Here is a 16,947-nt window from a genome sequence, read left to right as displayed (position 1 = left end):
GAGCAGAAGGACGCATCCTGACTAGAAGTTATCAGTCATCAGTCGAAGATGTTCACACAATTCAATATCAGCATTGAACTGAAGACTAAGTCAAGTACCAGTCGACACTCTGCATCTGACTGAAGAAAAGAGTACCGGACACGCTGCATTAAATGCTCAAGTACAATAGCATTAAATGCCGAAGATTTGAAGATCGTCCTTGCAAGTACCAGAACTTCCCTTTGCGTGTAAAGATGCAGAAACACCATACTCCGAGGACAAGACAATTCAAATATCTGTCAAAAGGAGTATCCGAAGATTGCCACCTCAGCCCAAGAAGCGACATCCTCTCACAACGACAGAAATCCTGAAGACCATCTCTCCAACGGATCTATTCACGACTTCGTCTATAAATAGAGCTTGAGGAACAACTGTAATCTTCACCGATTCGAAGACATACGCTGAAGCTCTGCCGAATTAGAGAGCCAACATTTCCATAGATAGATTTCGAATCGAAGAAGAGAGTAATCAACGTTGTAAAATCAATCTAGCTGATTACCTAAACTCTCTTATTAGACTAGGCAATTCGTGTTTTATCTTAAGCCTAGAATGGATTACTTGAGAGCCTGTTCTCAGTAATCTTAGTTGGAAGAGTCCAAACCCCCTTTTCAACCGAGAGAAAAGTGAGTTTGAGTGGTTGTTGTTTAGTGCCAGAAAACTAAACTATGTGGTTACCTTGGTACCAGTTAAACCAAGTGGGAGTTCAGATTAAAGGTTCTGGCTCCAATTACCTTAGTATTAGCTGATTGGACACGAAAGTGTCAGGGCATGCTAAGTGTTAAATCAAATTCAGGATGGATTGGTAGGTTTGCTGTGCACCTCTAAGCATAAGCCCAGAGTGTTTGTCAGACAAATAATCTGGCTGTGGATTTAGGCGGGATGTCTCCAAACCACGTTAAAAATCATTGTGTTCTTTATCTGCTTTCAGTTTTTCCTTACTTGTGCCAAACTGTTTTCAACTGAACTGGATTAACTGAAAAGTGTAACTAAGGGTTTTACAAGTGACAAAACCTCTTCTAAAGGCTATTCGCACTAAGTTTAAATTCCGCTGCTGAGTTATTAATCCTACTGACGACTGTTAGTCAGAGAGATTAATAACTCTACTCTGTTTTACAAACTAGACTGAAGCCTTACTTGGATATCAGTTAAGCCCAGTGCTCGACTGATATCACTTTACTGAAGTATCTTCAGTATCAGTCTACAACCTATTTCGAACTGAAATCTGGTTAAGTTTGTTTTGTTTGCAGAAAATAGCCCACAAGTGTATTTCCTCCCATACACCTGTCAGTCAATCCTCCGGGACCCCAACAGTATGATTATTTAATAATTTTTAGATGTGAAAGCGCCAGAGAGCAACCGATAAGGACAACACAAAAAGGAAGAAAAGCTGAAGATAGAAGGTGAAAAAATAAAATTAATTTTACACTTTTTTATAGATGAAATATAAAAATAGTTGATTTGTCAAAAAATTCTTTTTTTGATAGGATTAATCTATATTTGAGTCGATCTCTTATTTTTTAATAATTGTGATCTTGATTAAATTGATGTTAGAAAAATTCAAAATTATTTGGTGAAGTTCTGTGTATGAGGAAAAGCTTATACAAATGTGTAAAAATGTCTATAGAAATGTGTGTAGATATACATATGGAAGCAAACAAAGATTAAATACATAAGTTGAATAAATTATACTCCCTTCGTCCCTGAAATGGCTTCCTCTTTGGGGACGGCACGAGTTTTAATAAAAAGTTGTAAAGTGTATTGATAGTGGAGAAAAAATGATATAATTATTATTGGAAGTTGTGAAAAGTGTTATAATTAGTATTGAGAGTGGTGAAAAGTGAAAAGTAAGAATAAATAAAGTATTATTAGTGGTGAGGTAGGTGTCCAAAAATGGAAAGAAAGAAAGATGAAGTTATTTGGGGACGTCCCAAAATGGAAAAAAAGGAAATTATTTTAGGGACGGAGGGAGTATGATAGAATGTATGTGGTGTGAATGAATCATTAGAATTTATCTTGTAATTTTGGATCTACGTAATTATAATCACTGCAACCAAATTAAACAAATTAATTCTTCTCATATTATTTAGTTTTTAGATATAGAAATTGATTATAAATTTTTAAAAAATAAAATGAATGATAATGAAAGAAAATTGAAATAAAGTGATTACGCAACGCCACGTAAAATAAAATTTATTTTCTTTGTATACAGAAGATACCGCCAATATTATTATAATAACAAAAATTACATCATTAACTGCAATAAAAATAAATAAATATATGGTCAAAAGCGTTCAACTAATTACCAAGTCAAAAAAGAAGTAGAATCCGTGTTATTTATAGAGGATAATTGAATACAATAAATCTATGCAGCCACATTGTGGCCACCCACACACTAATATAATAAGGATAATTTTGATTTATTTTATTTATTTTTTAAATAAAAATAGGATTTAGTTATTTTATTATATTCTCTATATTGTACTTATTTTTTAATTTATTTTTTGCATTTTTTATTTTTAATTTATTTTTTAATAAAAATAAAAAAGTTACCAAAAAATTGCAAAAAAAATTACTATAATGTAGAGAATATGATAAAATGACTAAATCTTATTTTTATTTTAAAAAATAAGTTAAATAAATTAAATTATTTTCTACTTACGTAAATTGTGGGCAGCCACAATGTGGCTGTTTAGCATTACTCAATTGAATATATGGATGCACATAACCTACCAATTATATTTAATTTAATGAAAGAAAACCAGTCAAACAATTCCTGTACAAAGTACTGACTTCTGACACCCAATCAGTAATTAAATTAAAGCTATGTTAGTAGTCCCACTTTAAGGATGCCATAATCATGATTACAAGTATTTAAATAACCCAATCAACCTATTGGATAATTAAACAATAACTAAACCAATACGGTTTTTTCCATCTTGCACCTAGGTACAATGTACCTAGGTAATGGATGGGCGACACGTGGCATGCAATTCTATTTCATTTACTTTTATTTTTTCGGCCCATTTAACTCAACCCAGGTTTGAAATTGGGCCCCACTTGGCAGCTGGTTTTAGTATTGTACAATCTTAATACTGTATTTGGTTTTATTTTTAATGTTGAATACATCTGCGGGCCCCATAATTGTTAAAGCTTCCAAGTGAAGCTTCTATTCCTTAAAAATATCTGGTACCGCATTCAATTAATTTTGAATTTTACTAGTGGGTCTCATTTTAGTTTTAATTTGCAGAATTGTGAGGCAAAATTTTCCGGTCGTCATTTTTTTTGGTGGGAAGAGAGAATGCGATTTTGTGCTTCATTTTTCATCAAACCTAGAAGTCCGGCACCGACAGCTTTGGCATCCTTGCCGGAGACATCTTCCCGGAGTTGTGGTTGTGGTTAAGCCCCGACGGAGCTTTTTTTGCTTGGAAGGTTGAATGCTACTGTGTTCGTCATTTTGCATCTATGTTTAAGAATTTTGTCACCGATTGCGTTGTCGACATCTCCCCGTAGCTGTGGCTGGCGTTAACCCACCGGCGGAGGGAATTTCCGATATGGCGGTACCGCCGAAGCAAAGGAGATTCTGAAATAGCGAAGTTTTGGTAGACATTTGTTGTTTTTATTTATGAAATCTTTGTATGTAATTCCTATAAACTGTATTGTAGAAATGGTTCTGCATATCGTTGTTGCTCTTATGAAATGTGTCATGTAGTTAAATGCAATTAGGGTTTTTATTTTTGTGTGTCAATATATAAGGAGATCCCTGAGTTCGTCCATTTGGTGTTCCGTGAGGTTGTTTTTATTGTTTATTGGGTAAGTTTTTGAATATGTGAACATAATTTTTGTGGAGAAACAGACACACTCCCCAAATGGGTTATTCCATGGATTGTTTACTTAATAATTGATTTTAGGATTTCTGTTCTATTGTTGTATAAAGTTTTGCCACATAATAATTGTTTAATTGTAGTCATTTTTTCTTTGATTAGTGAACATGGTGTTAGATTTGAATGTGCCTGCTGGAACGGATGAATTGGAATATTACAAAATGGTGAACAGGTGTTAGATTTGACCAAAATGGTGATGATTTTTTTATCTTTATATGTAGTTGATCTTTACAGATATTAATAAATGAGATGTAATTTGTAGAAGTGTTTGCAAACCTGCCACATCCTCAAATTCTTTGGTTGGGTGTGTTTACTGAACTGTTTTCTTTGGTGTATTGAAAGAGTATTTGTTGGAGTTGGTGCAATTAACTTAAATCAATTGTCATGGGGTAGGTGAACATGTTTCACATGTTTGTTTTGTAAAATCTGTGTAGGTGCTCATGTTTCTCAGCGAAGTTACCCGGGTTTGTAAACTTTAGAGTAGCCATTGTGGATAAGTGATGTGTTTTTGGATTTGATGTGGTGCAAAAAAGAATGAGAAGATCAAAGTCTGGCGTGTTTTCGATAACCTTGAAGCTGTATCCGGGCAAATACGAGGTAAGGTTGTCGGCACAACTTGACTACCTTGCTTCTCCAGTCATATACTCAAAAGTGTTCCATTATCTTGCAGATCAAATTCATAGTTAATGGACAATGGAAACTCGATCCTCTGCGCCCTACCGTCAATAATAATGGACATCAATACAATCTTTTCATCGTTACATGAATCTGTACAGAATTTGTTTGCACTTATAGGTAGAAAAATACACCAAAAAGTTGGTGTACAGCTTGCTAATGCTATGATCTTATTACCATACATATGAGTTATTTGTTACTTTTATTTATATTATTTTCGTTTTTCTTACTTTGGGGTAAGAGTCGAAGCCTTACTTTTATAAGATCCTAACCAATAAATTGAGTACAGATTATGTGTAGTCATATGGCAGGTCAGCTAATAACAATGATAGTTTAGAAGTTTATCTATTTTTCTATGAGGTCAATATTCATATATGTTGAAGCGAAGTTAATTTTTGTCCTTGTTTTACCCTACGGGAAAGGTTATTTTATTTGTCCCTCATTGCTGATATTGCAGGATTGTATGAACTATTTTGAGATTTTACTATTTATTGGTCGAAGTAAAGTAACTGTATCTTTCTAAGTGCTAGAGAAACGCCGTGGACCGTAAAGATTGTTGCTAGACAGAGCAAGAGAGATCAAGTTCTTGCAGCTTTTGATGGAATGAGGAATGGTGTTTGAGACATAGATTCTTTGCTGTTGAAGCACTGAATCCATTGAAACAGAGATTCTCGTGAAGATCAAGGTTCCTCTCTATTTTGAGTAATGGTGTTTGAGATGGAGATTCTTGGCTGCTGAAGCACTAAATCCATTGAAACAGAGATTATCACTTATCATCAATGGTTGTATATATTATCTTAGGATTGTGATAGATTGTGCATTTATCACTAATAAAATTGGCTTTATTTCAAGAAGAAAATTTACATCTGCTGCCTACTTCAGATTTTAAAGGCTCATTGCTTGAATTGGACACAGTAAATGAGTAAAAGAAATAGGAAATAGGCTGTGAAAACAAATATACACAAAGAGATGCACATATTCATATAAACACCAAAGAATCAGATTCAAAATGCGTAATCGTCTACCTGCATTTACACAGACTGCTTCAATACTTCTAACACTGTTCCCACAAATGGAGGATTATATCACAAAGTAGCATCACTTTATATTATTTCAATCCAAAAGCATTTCAGATATCATACTTCCCATTAAGCAAAAGAGGGAACAAAATTGTATATATGCCATTAGAAACAAAGTTGTTGCATTAGAAAAACAAAAAAACAAACTCACAAACACTCCAAGAAACAAGTTTTAACTAAAATAGCTAATATGCCATGACGTAGTTTGATAACGACAGGTAATAAGTTATTGCTCGATCCAAGTCCGCAAACTCCCATGACGTAGTTTGAACTTCCCCAAACTTGGGTCAATGCTGGGAAGTGGCTGTCAGCATTTGACTCAGGTAATGTGTAGGTGCTAAAAAGCCTATGTTTGTGCAAAGAGAACTGTTGGATTTGGGAAGAGTATTGCTTTTTCACAGCTAATCTTAATGTAGAACATCCAATGTAGATGGAATCTCCACGCGAGAAAGCTGACTGCACATCCACTCCGACTTTAGGTATCTTAAAAGCAATGCCTGAAGGTTGCCAAAAATTAGAACATTAATGGAATCTGAAGTGCAGAATACTCCATCATTACCTTCTGCTTCTGTTGAACTAACCCTGCATAAAATGTATAATTTAGTAGCCTCCATGACTCTGCCCTGAAGGAACTCAACAGAAAACGTACTCAAAAATTAAAATTAAAAGCAGTAAAGAGTCATGTGTTGACAGACAGACAGACACACACACACACACACACAATGATAATATAAAGAGTTTTTATGAAGGGGTCCACGTACATGGTTTATACCACCATTGTTGTTTTTTAGCAGCCATAACAGTAGACAGAGTTAATATTCCATGCATTGTGTTGTTCGACAGAGGAGCAAGGGTTGTTCTTACACGAGATCTCTGTACAAAACATATGTTCAGGAAGCACACATGTTCTTTACAACAATAGATGACGATAAAATGCATTGGTATACAAAGCAATGATAAAAAGAAGGGACTAATAATGATCAAAATATGACAAGTTGGAACTGATTTCTTGTTATCTGTTTCCCTCTTAAAGTCTGAAACTTATCAAGAGAATCCACACCAAACAAGTCTACAAGATCTGGAAACGAAGCAATATATCAGAGTGGGCTGGTCATTATCAGCACCGCAGATGCAATCATTATTGCAAAAACTAAAACTGTTACCTGGTCAAAAAAAATTAGACAAGTTAGATTTTTAGATTACGAAGATTCCAAAACGATTACCTATCATTGGAGAATTTTAACGGATAGTGAAAAGAAGAAAGTGGAAAATAATTAGTAATACTTTAACGGATAAACTAGAAATCATACTACATATCATCAACGACATACAAACGTGATAGTTAAGTATGTGAAGTTGTTAATACATTATCATTATATCATGACTTTAAATCACGGACTGCTATGTGTTTGGCAGCAGGTAAGAAGTATAACTAATTAGTCGAAGTTATTAGCAATAGAAAATGATTTCTAACAATGGAGAAATTGAAATTGTCTATTCCAAGTTGAAAATTATTTATTGTGTTCTCATAATAGCCAATGCCTTCAAAAAACCTTAGTAGACAACTATCATAAATCACTCAACTTAGGGTGATCACTAAAAGCAATGACTTTGTTCAAGTTTGATGACAAAATGCAGATGGAATTCCCTAAAGAAGATCACATTCAGCACATGAGAAAGCAAAGAAAAGTCCAAGCTACCTCTATCAGCAGTATATTCTGGAGTCAAAATCCTTTGATTATTTGCACCATTCAACTCGAGCCCTAACAGCTGAGAGCAATGCCAGATGTGATGAAGCTTGCGCGAATCATCTGCATTGTTGGATATATAAAGGTCAAATTTCATAGCTTAGAAGATATAGGTCAAATTTCAGTAAAAATACTACAAAAATTTTAGACAAAATGTTATTCAACAATTTCATCGTTTTTGGATTTAGATAACGTTTTGCAGCTCCATGAGTGGAGCGGAGCTTACCGACAATTTCAACTCTAAGAAACAAGCTTGGGAGGGGAGGTACCAAAGATGAAGCCTGATCGTCGAACCGTCAGCCACAGGTGAGGGCAGAATCGCCGACAATGTGCTGGCCTCTCGTCATCCTCCCCACCATCATTATCAGCAGGATCAACCTTGCTGAACGTTTTCTCTTGGGTGGCACCTCAACATTTCCCACCACCATCCTCGACAATCAACAATTGAGTTATAACTAGAATACTAGGTAATCAATAAACAAAAACCCATAGATCTAGCTCGATTCACCATTAATTTGCCTAATTAAACCGAATCGAAGCAAAAAAACATACTATGACATTTTGCAACTAAAAAACCTATAAATATCTAACTACACCAAGTGAAGGGAAAATAAAATTGAATGAAAAAGAGAAATAACGAACGGCGAAACGACTTACAAAACGCCGAAGCCAATGCCGGGAGGGGAAACGACAATGGAAGGGGAACCCACGGAACTGGAAAGGCCGAAACACCGGGAGAGGAAACAACACGTGTCAACAACGCCGAACCCAACTCTAACCATTCAAACGCCGAGAAGATGTCTCCGGCAAGGATCCCAAAGCAGTCGCTGACAAACTTTGTGAAGATTGATGAAAAATGACGAACACAGTCGCCTTCAAGCTTCCCACCAAAAAAATGACGATCTCAGTTTTTCGCACAATATTTGTCGAATTCAAACTAAAATGAGACCCACCTCCTAAATTCAAAAAATATTGAATGCTTTAACAACAACCACAACCTCACAAAATCATAAACCTTCATCGGGGCATAGATTAAAAATGCCGCCCAAATTTCGTAAACATAGATGAAAAAATGACGAACACATTACACACGTTAAGAACAACAACAACGTTAAAAATCTTAAACCTTCGTTTGCTCGAATAACCACAACCACAACTCCCGCAAGCTTAAAAACAACCAAAGCTCCGACGAAGGTGTCTCCGGCGAGGATGCGAAACCTGTCGGCCATGGACTCCGATGTGTGATTAAGAATGACGAACAAAATCGCATTCACTCTTACAACCCAAAAAATGTTGCCGGGAGATTTTTGCCTCAAACTTCTTTACATTCAAACAAAAATAGGACCCACTTGTTAAATTCAAAATATATTGAATGCGAAACCAGATATTTTTTAGGAATAGAAACTTCTCTTGAAAGCTTTACTATTAATGGGTCCCACAAATGTATTGTATATTAAAAATAAAACGAAATACAACATAAAATTTGAATTAACCAAACCTAACTCCCGTGTGGGCCCCGACTTTGAACCTTGGTTGAGTTACAAGGGGCGAAAAAAAAAAAGAAAATTAAATTGGATGAGTCGCCACGTGTCGCACATCCATTACCTAGGTACATTGTACCTAGGTGCAAGATGGAAAAAACCAAACAAATACCATGGAAATGTAGTGGCCTACACTCTGAGAGAATATGTTATGTCGTCTCACTATTCTTAATCTATACTCCCTCCGTCCCTGAAATGGCTTCCTCTTTGGGGACGGCACGGGTTTTAATAAAAAGTTGTAAAGTGTATTGATAGTGGAGAAAAAATGATATAATTATTATTGGAAGTTGTGAAAAGTGTTATAATTAGTATTGAGAGTGGTGAAAAGTGAAAAGTAAAAATAAATAAAGTATTATTAGTGGTGAGGTAGGTTTCCAAAAATGGAAAGAAATAAAGAGGAAGTTATTTGGGGACGTCCCAAAATAAAAAAAGAGGAAGTTATTTTAGGGACGGAGGGAGTATTTGATTCGTACGCAAAATATCTTTTTAATATATTTTTAAAAATAATTCAATTAGTTATTATTTTTATAATTTTTATTATTCATGAAATTTATTTTTCACTCATCAAATATACAATTAACTTTTATTAAAATTTCTATCATCCTCCTTTAAGAAGATCTTTGAAGAAGGGAGAGAGTATTTATATTTTAAGATTTACTTTTATTTTACTTTCCTCTTATATATATAGGGTGAGCATCTATTGAGAAACTCTCTAAGTGTTAGAATTTAAAAATAACTACAGTCGTTGATTTCAATGAAATCAACGAACATATTGTAATAGGCGATTTAATTAAAATTCCTTCTAGGTTCATTAAAAAATTATTTTTATTCGTCAAAAGGGGAGGGCTACGGTATAAATACTTATTAACATATAAAATACGAACTAGCTAAAATGTATGAATTCGTTGTGTAACTGTATGAATTGCGAAAAATAATTTTTTTGCTGCCTATGAGATTCAAACTCGAGACCATGAATTTATACGACAAGGTGATGAATCAATCGTAAATCTTGATGATCTAAGGGTTGAAATGGTTCTATATATATATATATATATATATATATATATATATATGGGAATGGCTACCGTGAAAACATTTCTTGAAATAAAATCAAAAATGTTTTTCAACGTATGAATTTTATGTAGAACACATATAAATTCATCCAACAAGGTTACGAATTGTGAAAAATAAATTTTTGTTACCTTTGAGATTCGAACTCAGAACCACGAATTCATCCAATAGGGTTACGAATCAACCGTAGATCTTGATGATCTAAGGGCTGAAAATTGTTTATATTTTATATTTTAAGAAGTGTTTTTATTTTAGCCCTCCATATATATATATATATATATATAGGGAGAGGTTCAAGAAAGAACCATAAATAAAAGAAGTCCGGAGAACCATTTTCAGCCATTCGATCATCAAGATCTACGGTGGATGCATCACCTTGTTGGATGAATGCAGATCCTGGGTTCGAATCCTGAAGGGAGCATTTTTTTTAATTTTTTTTAGAGCATTAATTTTAACAGCGAATGCATTAATTTTTACTGTGGATGCATTAGATTTGATGGTTCTCCCGTTCTCACAAATAATGTAGTTCTCTCTAGAACCGCACCCTATATATATATATATATATATATATATATATATATATATATATAGGGTTAGGTTATATTGAGAAGCTCAAATGTGTTGAGAAGTTGAGAAGCAATTTAATAGATGAACATGCCAATTAGTTTTTATGAACACGAGTTTGATCTGGGGTTCGATCATTGGCGGTGACGTATTTTTTAACAAATTACATAGATTCGTATGTTCGTCAGTTGTATTTGGTATGTTCAAAGAATTTATTTATATAGTGTCTAATTACCATGTTCATCAAAATGTACTAACATGTTCATCTATTACATTGCTTCTCAACTTCTCAACACATTTGAGCTTCTCAATTGAACCAATTCCTATATATATATATATATATATATATATATATATATATATATAGGGAAGAGTTCAATGGAGAACACTAAATATTCAAAGAACAGAGAACATTGAACATGTCAGTAATTCCATTTGACGTACGTTAAACGTTCATAACAGTCATTTCGTAGAACATAGGCGTGAATAAACATTGAATTTTTGGGGGTTATGGGATTCGACCCCCTATGTGTTCAACAGCTATATTCAATGAAATGACTGTTTCGAACGTTTAACGTTCAAGGGGAATTACTGACATGTTCAATTAGAGCTGTGAAATGGGTCGGGCCGGGCTTGCCATTCGACTTTTGAATTATTACCGGGTCGGGCCGGGCCAGCCCGAAATAAGATCGGGCCTCAAAATAGCAAGTTCAACCCCACCCCTATCGGACCATCGGGCGGTCGGGCCAAACCCGCCCAATTATTTTTTTTCCTATTAAATTCTATTTTTTTGCTATAAAAATGATAAAAAAAAAATAGATAAATTAAATCGACTAATTAACATCAAATCAAATCATCAATTCACAAATATAATTAAAGATAAAATAAAAATATTAAATCATACTATTGCAAGTTAAAACTCAACAAAAAATAAATGAAAATCCCACAATAGATATATTTTATTAAATAACACTTAAAAGTATTAAAACAAATTTAAAGTTCTAATAGCTAGCAAATATATTAAGCAAACTCAAAATTAATAGAATTGTTTTAACCATTATAACATGAAAGGGTTCATAAAAATAAATAATTTAAATGAATGAAATATGAATATATATATATATATATATATATATCATTAATTTATACCAAGTATTTAATTCAAGTGTTAGGAGGGTCTCGAATAGGTGTATGGGGGGGGGGAATACACCAATAGGCTATTTTTACTCAAAAACAGTGGGATCTCAAGATAGAGATCAAAATGAAACTTTACACGCAAACTTAGATGCCTGTTAACTGAAAGGAATTTTGACCAAACAAGGTTGACGACTGATACTGAAATACTCTTCAGTAATGAGTTATCAGTTAAGTCACTGGAACTTAACTGATGCACGATAAGGCTTCAGTCGAGTTTGCTAAAACAGAGATGTTACAAGTCTTCCTGACTATCAGATGATAGATCAGTCAGACTGATAACATACGCAGCGGAAATAACTTTGTTTTGAAATAGCCTTTGTTGAGCACGTTGTTAGTCTTAGGTTTCTCTTTGCATTTAATCAGTATTCAGTTTATCAATTGAAAGAGCACAAATAAGAATGTAAAACTGAAAGTTGTAAATAACACAGAGATTTTTACGTGGTCCGGAAAACACTTCCTACATCCACGGTCGGTTGATCAGACCAATAACTTTACTCCGCAAGTGCTTTTACTGGTGCACTGCAAACCTATCCGTGTGCTTAGCCGGGTGCACACAACCGAATCAACTGAAGATCCAATCTTCAGTACCAACACTTTACTCGCGTTGGATTTTCCACTCCTAGCACGAACCTGCACTAGGATCTCACGGAGTCAGAGTACCATCTTGAACTCCTTTTCAACTCAAACACTCGATTCTATCTTTCAAAGGGAGGTTTGAAATCTTGCCAACTATACTTCAAAGAACAAGTTCTTTGGAGTTAGTTTTGACCTAGGCTTTGGGTAAACAAGGGTTTGCCTAAGGTCTAAGAGAATGTATGTAATCAGTAGTGACTGATTTTTGGCTTTGGTATTCTCTTCTTCGATTCAAGCTTTGGAGAGATTTAAGCTTTTGGCTGAGAAACAATTTTGGCAGAGTTTCAGCTTATGTTGTTGAATCGGTGAAGATTGAAGTGATCCTCGAGCCCTATTTATAGGAGAGGTCTTGAATAGATCCGTTGGCGGAGAACGTCTTCAAGATTTCTTCCGTTGGAGAGCTTTTCGAATTTGGGCTGAGGCTTCAATCTTCGAGGTTCCTTGTTTGGTAAGAACGGCTATGTTGAAGAGTAGGAGATGCGACGTCTCTGATAAAGTAGCCACCAAATAGGAATGACCTCTGTAGAGAAAGGATGATCCTGAGATCTCTGCATTTAATGCGGCTATACTTTTGGAGTACGTGGCTTCCTTTGAACGTTGGAGGTTCAGTCCGAGGAAGAATGTTTAACTGATACTTGACTTTAGTATCAGTCCGCTGAATCCACGTGGCACGCATTACGTAATCAGTTCCAGACTGATTCTTCAACTGATACTTCAGTTGGTAACTTCAGTCTTCAGTCCTTCGTCCTTCAATCTTCAGTCTTCAGAACAACAAACTATGCTAGAAAGAACTCTAACACTTGAGTTCGAACAGTTCTAGTCTATTACAATTAAGGCCTATGGATTTTGGTATCATCAAAACAAGGATTAGGATATTTCAATAAGTTCCCAACATCAGGATATAATATTTTTTATATTGAATGCAGAAGTTAAAATTTCTCAATTAATGAGTTGACATATAAGCGAAATCTTAACATGAATCTGTTTTTAATTCTTGTTATATATTTTAAATTTCAAAATATATAATTATAAAAGCAATATTATAAATTAATAATTAAAAAATCAGGCGGGCCAAAAAGCCCAAAAACCCGGGGCTTTTTAGCCCCGAAACCCAGTCGGCCCAGCGGGTCGTCTGGGCGGGCTTTTGTAGGCCCGATTTTTTTCGAACATCTTAATTTATCGAGCCCAAGCAACCCTAAATCTGGGCGGGTTGGGCCGGCCCATCGGGGCGGGCTAATTTTGACAGCTCTACGTTCAATGTTCTATGTTCTTTGAATATTTGTTGTTCATAGAACCTAACCATATATATATATATATATATATATATATATATATATATATATATAGGGTGTGGTTCTAGAGAGAACTACATTATTTGTGAGAACGTGAGAACCATCAAATCTAATGCATTCATTGTAAAAATTAATGCATTCGCTATTAAAATTAATGCATTTAAAAAAATATAAAAAATTGCTCCCTTCAGGATTCGAACCCAGGATCTGCATTCATCCAACAAGATGATACATCCACCGTAGATTTTGATGATCGAATGGCTGAAAATGGTTCTCCGTTCTTTTTTATTTATAGTTCTTTCTTGAACCTCTCCCTATATATATATATATATATATATAGGAATGGGATCATATAGATCCCAATGCTTATAATAGATCCGTAGATCCAAATCTAGACCACACATTTATGACATGTGGCGCATCAAGATGCATAAAGGCATTTCAATGCAAAATCTGGAGAGGGGTAAAATTGGAATGTAATTTTTGAAATTAAAAAAAAAATAGATTTTCTCAAAATAGGTATATTTTAGATGCATAAAGTTTCATACGAGAATGCATGAACTTTCATATAAAAATGTATAAAGTTTCATATAAAAATGCATAAGATTTCACCCCACCCCAACCCCACACCCCACACCCCTGAACCCCACCCCCACCCACCCCCTACCCCCCCACCCCCAAAAAAAAATTATTTTTTTAAAAACTGATTTTCTGACCACTGACCCACCCCTACCCCCCACCCCCCCACCAAATTTTTTTTTATTATTTTTTTATTTTCTCAAAAACTGATTTTCTGACCACTGACCCCCCCACCCCCCCCCCCCCCCCCCCAAATTTTTTTTTTGAAAAACTGATTTTTACATGCATAAAAAAATTACATGTTTTACATGCATATACTTTCGCACAGAAATGCATATACTTTCACACAAAAATGCATATACCAATTAAGGCCTAATTACAATTGAGTTCGAACAATTCTAGTCTATGCTAGAAAGCATATACCAATTAAGGCCTAATTACAATTTCAGTCTTCAGTCTTCAGAACAGCAAACTATGCTAGAAAGAACTCTAACACTTGAGTTCGAACAGTTCTAGTCTATTACAATTAAGGCCTATGAATTTTGGTATCATCAAAACAAGGATTAGGATATTTCAATAAGTTCCAACATCAAGATATAATATTTTTTATATTTAATGGAGAAGTTAAAATTTCTCAATTAATGAGTTGACATATAAGCGAAATCTAAACATGAATATGTTTTTAATTCTTGTTATATATTTTAAATTTCAAAATATATAATTAAAAAAGTAATATTATAAATTAATAATTAAAAAAATCAGGCGGGCCAAAAAGCCCAAAAACCCGGGGCTTTTTAGCCCCGAAACCCAGTCGGCCCAGCGGGTCGTCTGGGCGGGCTTTTTAGGCCCGATTTTTTTCGAACATCTTAATTTATCGAGCCCAAGCAACCCTAAATCTGGGCGGGTCGGGCCGGCCCATCGGGTCAGGCTAATTTTGACAGCTCTACGTTCAATGTTCTATGTTCTTTGAATATTTGTTGTTCATAGAACCTAACCCTATATATATATATATATATATATATATATATATATATATATAGGGGAGGGCTACGGTAAAAACACTTCTTAAAATATAAATATAAACGTTTTTTAATGTACGAATTTTATCCAACAGGGTTACGAATTCATCAAACATGTTACGAATTGTGAAAAATAATTTTTTGCTACCTTTGGGATTCGAACCCAGGACCACGAATTCATCCAACAGGGTTACGAATCAACCGTAGATCTTGATGATCTAAGGACTGAAAATCATTTATATTTTATACGCTTAGGAATGTTTTTATTCTAGCCCTCCCCTATGTATGTATATATATATATATATATATATATATAGGGTCAGCTTCAATGTAGACCATTATATATATAGAGAATAGAGACCAAATCAGAGCCATTGTTATAAAGTATCTTATCAACACCTAATTCTAAGTTGCGAGTTTTACCTAGTGTTTGAGCGTAAAAGTTGAGAGAAAAAGTTGAATTGCCGAGAAAGAAATGAAATTGCTGCTGTATTGAATGAAGAGCACGTAGTTTACATAAGGGAATGCATGGGGTATTTATAGAGTACAAGCTAAGGGTAAAATGGTAATTTCATCTTTGAAAACATGCTCCCCGCATGATCAGGGGCATAGTAGTAATTCTGCCCGCAGGCGGGCGATTCCTCTGCTCTGGCGCGTAGACAAATCATCCCTCTATCTTTTGGTGATTCCTCTGAGTAAGCCGCATTCCTCTGGTGGGGTCCATTCCTCTGACCCGAGTGATTCCTCTGGCCGAACCCATTCCTCTGACGAAATCCGTTCATCTGACGAGGCCCATTCCTCTGACCCTAGTGATTCCTCTATCCGAGTTCATTCCTCTGCTCTGCATATATTACTCCTCATCAGCTACTCCCCCCTCTGGTCTGGCTAGTTGCTTTGAGGCGAAATAACTAGCCAAAGTATTCGCCCGCATGGCTGACGTCACCCACATTAAATGCCCGCCCTTGTGAAGTGTATTTTTCCGTATCCCGAGGTTACTTTTTCAGACCTTCCGTCTTTTCGTGTTCCCGTAGAAATCCTCAGCCGTCGATCCTCTCCCTGGTGCCACGTGTCGTTCATCCCGCTATTCTGCTATTGCCCGCGTAGGTTATACTTAGCAGTTTCAAATTTTCATTTTTATATTTTTTATTTTCACTCCGCACCGTTTCAATTGTCCTCTCGATTTTCGGCGATCCTCCATCTTCAGTTTCGGCGTATACCTCGCGACTTTCCCTCTCCAGTCCCCTCCGCAGACTTACCTAGGTAAATCGTGTATCTTCCTCCCCTGATGCTTATATTCGGTGTAGAATAGTCATTTTGAATCTGTTGGTGCTCTGATTGAGCGTGTGAACCCTAGTTTTTGCCGTCCATGGCTTCTTCCTCCGGCGTCTGGTGGACGTCGTTTTCCACCAAATAATTCCTGCAGAATTATCAAAACTAATTAGTATAATGACAAACAGGGTCGATCCCACAGAGAGCAGGTAAAATCATTCAATTCCCCAAAAATCTATAAATTTGGTGATGCCACCACACCTTAATGTTGAGAAAATTAATTATAACTAAGGAAGCAATAAATCAAATAAAAAATCTAGAAATTAATCAATAAAAAGGTAACTCGGCTCAAATAAATCC

At 35.2% G+C, this 16,947-nt stretch overlaps 2 long non-coding RNA genes across 5 annotated transcripts; one reads left to right on the top strand and one right to left on the bottom strand.

The window, feature by feature from the left end:
• Window positions 1-2,962: 2,962 nt before the first annotated feature.
• On the top strand, window positions 2,963-4,821 carry LOC131026330 (uncharacterized). The gene is made up of 3 exons (XR_009102246.1): window positions 2,963-3,638; window positions 4,355-4,517; window positions 4,591-4,821. It is a non-coding gene; the product is annotated as an uncharacterized LOC131026330 (long non-coding RNA).
• Window positions 4,822-5,785: 964 nt separating this feature from the next.
• LOC131026329 (uncharacterized) lies at window positions 5,786-8,938 on the bottom strand. 4 transcript variants are annotated; one of them, XR_009102245.1, is made up of 4 exons: window positions 8,549-8,938; window positions 7,649-8,378; window positions 7,375-7,485; window positions 5,786-6,256 (listed from the first exon to the last, which is right to left on the bottom strand). It is a non-coding gene; the product is annotated as an uncharacterized LOC131026329 (long non-coding RNA). The 4 variants fall into 4 exon arrangements; XR_009102244.1 differs by having other exon boundaries at window positions 7,649-8,302; window positions 8,549-8,934; XR_009102242.1 differs by having other exon boundaries at window positions 7,649-8,938.
• Between the last annotated feature and the right edge of the window lie 8,009 nt (window positions 8,939-16,947).

This window comes from Salvia miltiorrhiza, chromosome 5 (assembly GCF_028751815.1).
Source record: "Salvia miltiorrhiza cultivar Shanhuang (shh) chromosome 5, IMPLAD_Smil_shh, whole genome shotgun sequence".
NCBI lineage: Eukaryota > Viridiplantae > Streptophyta > Magnoliopsida > Lamiales > Lamiaceae > Salvia > Salvia miltiorrhiza.
Note: the sequence above shows the minus strand (reverse complement) of the source record. Positions and strands in the feature narration are given on the sequence as shown.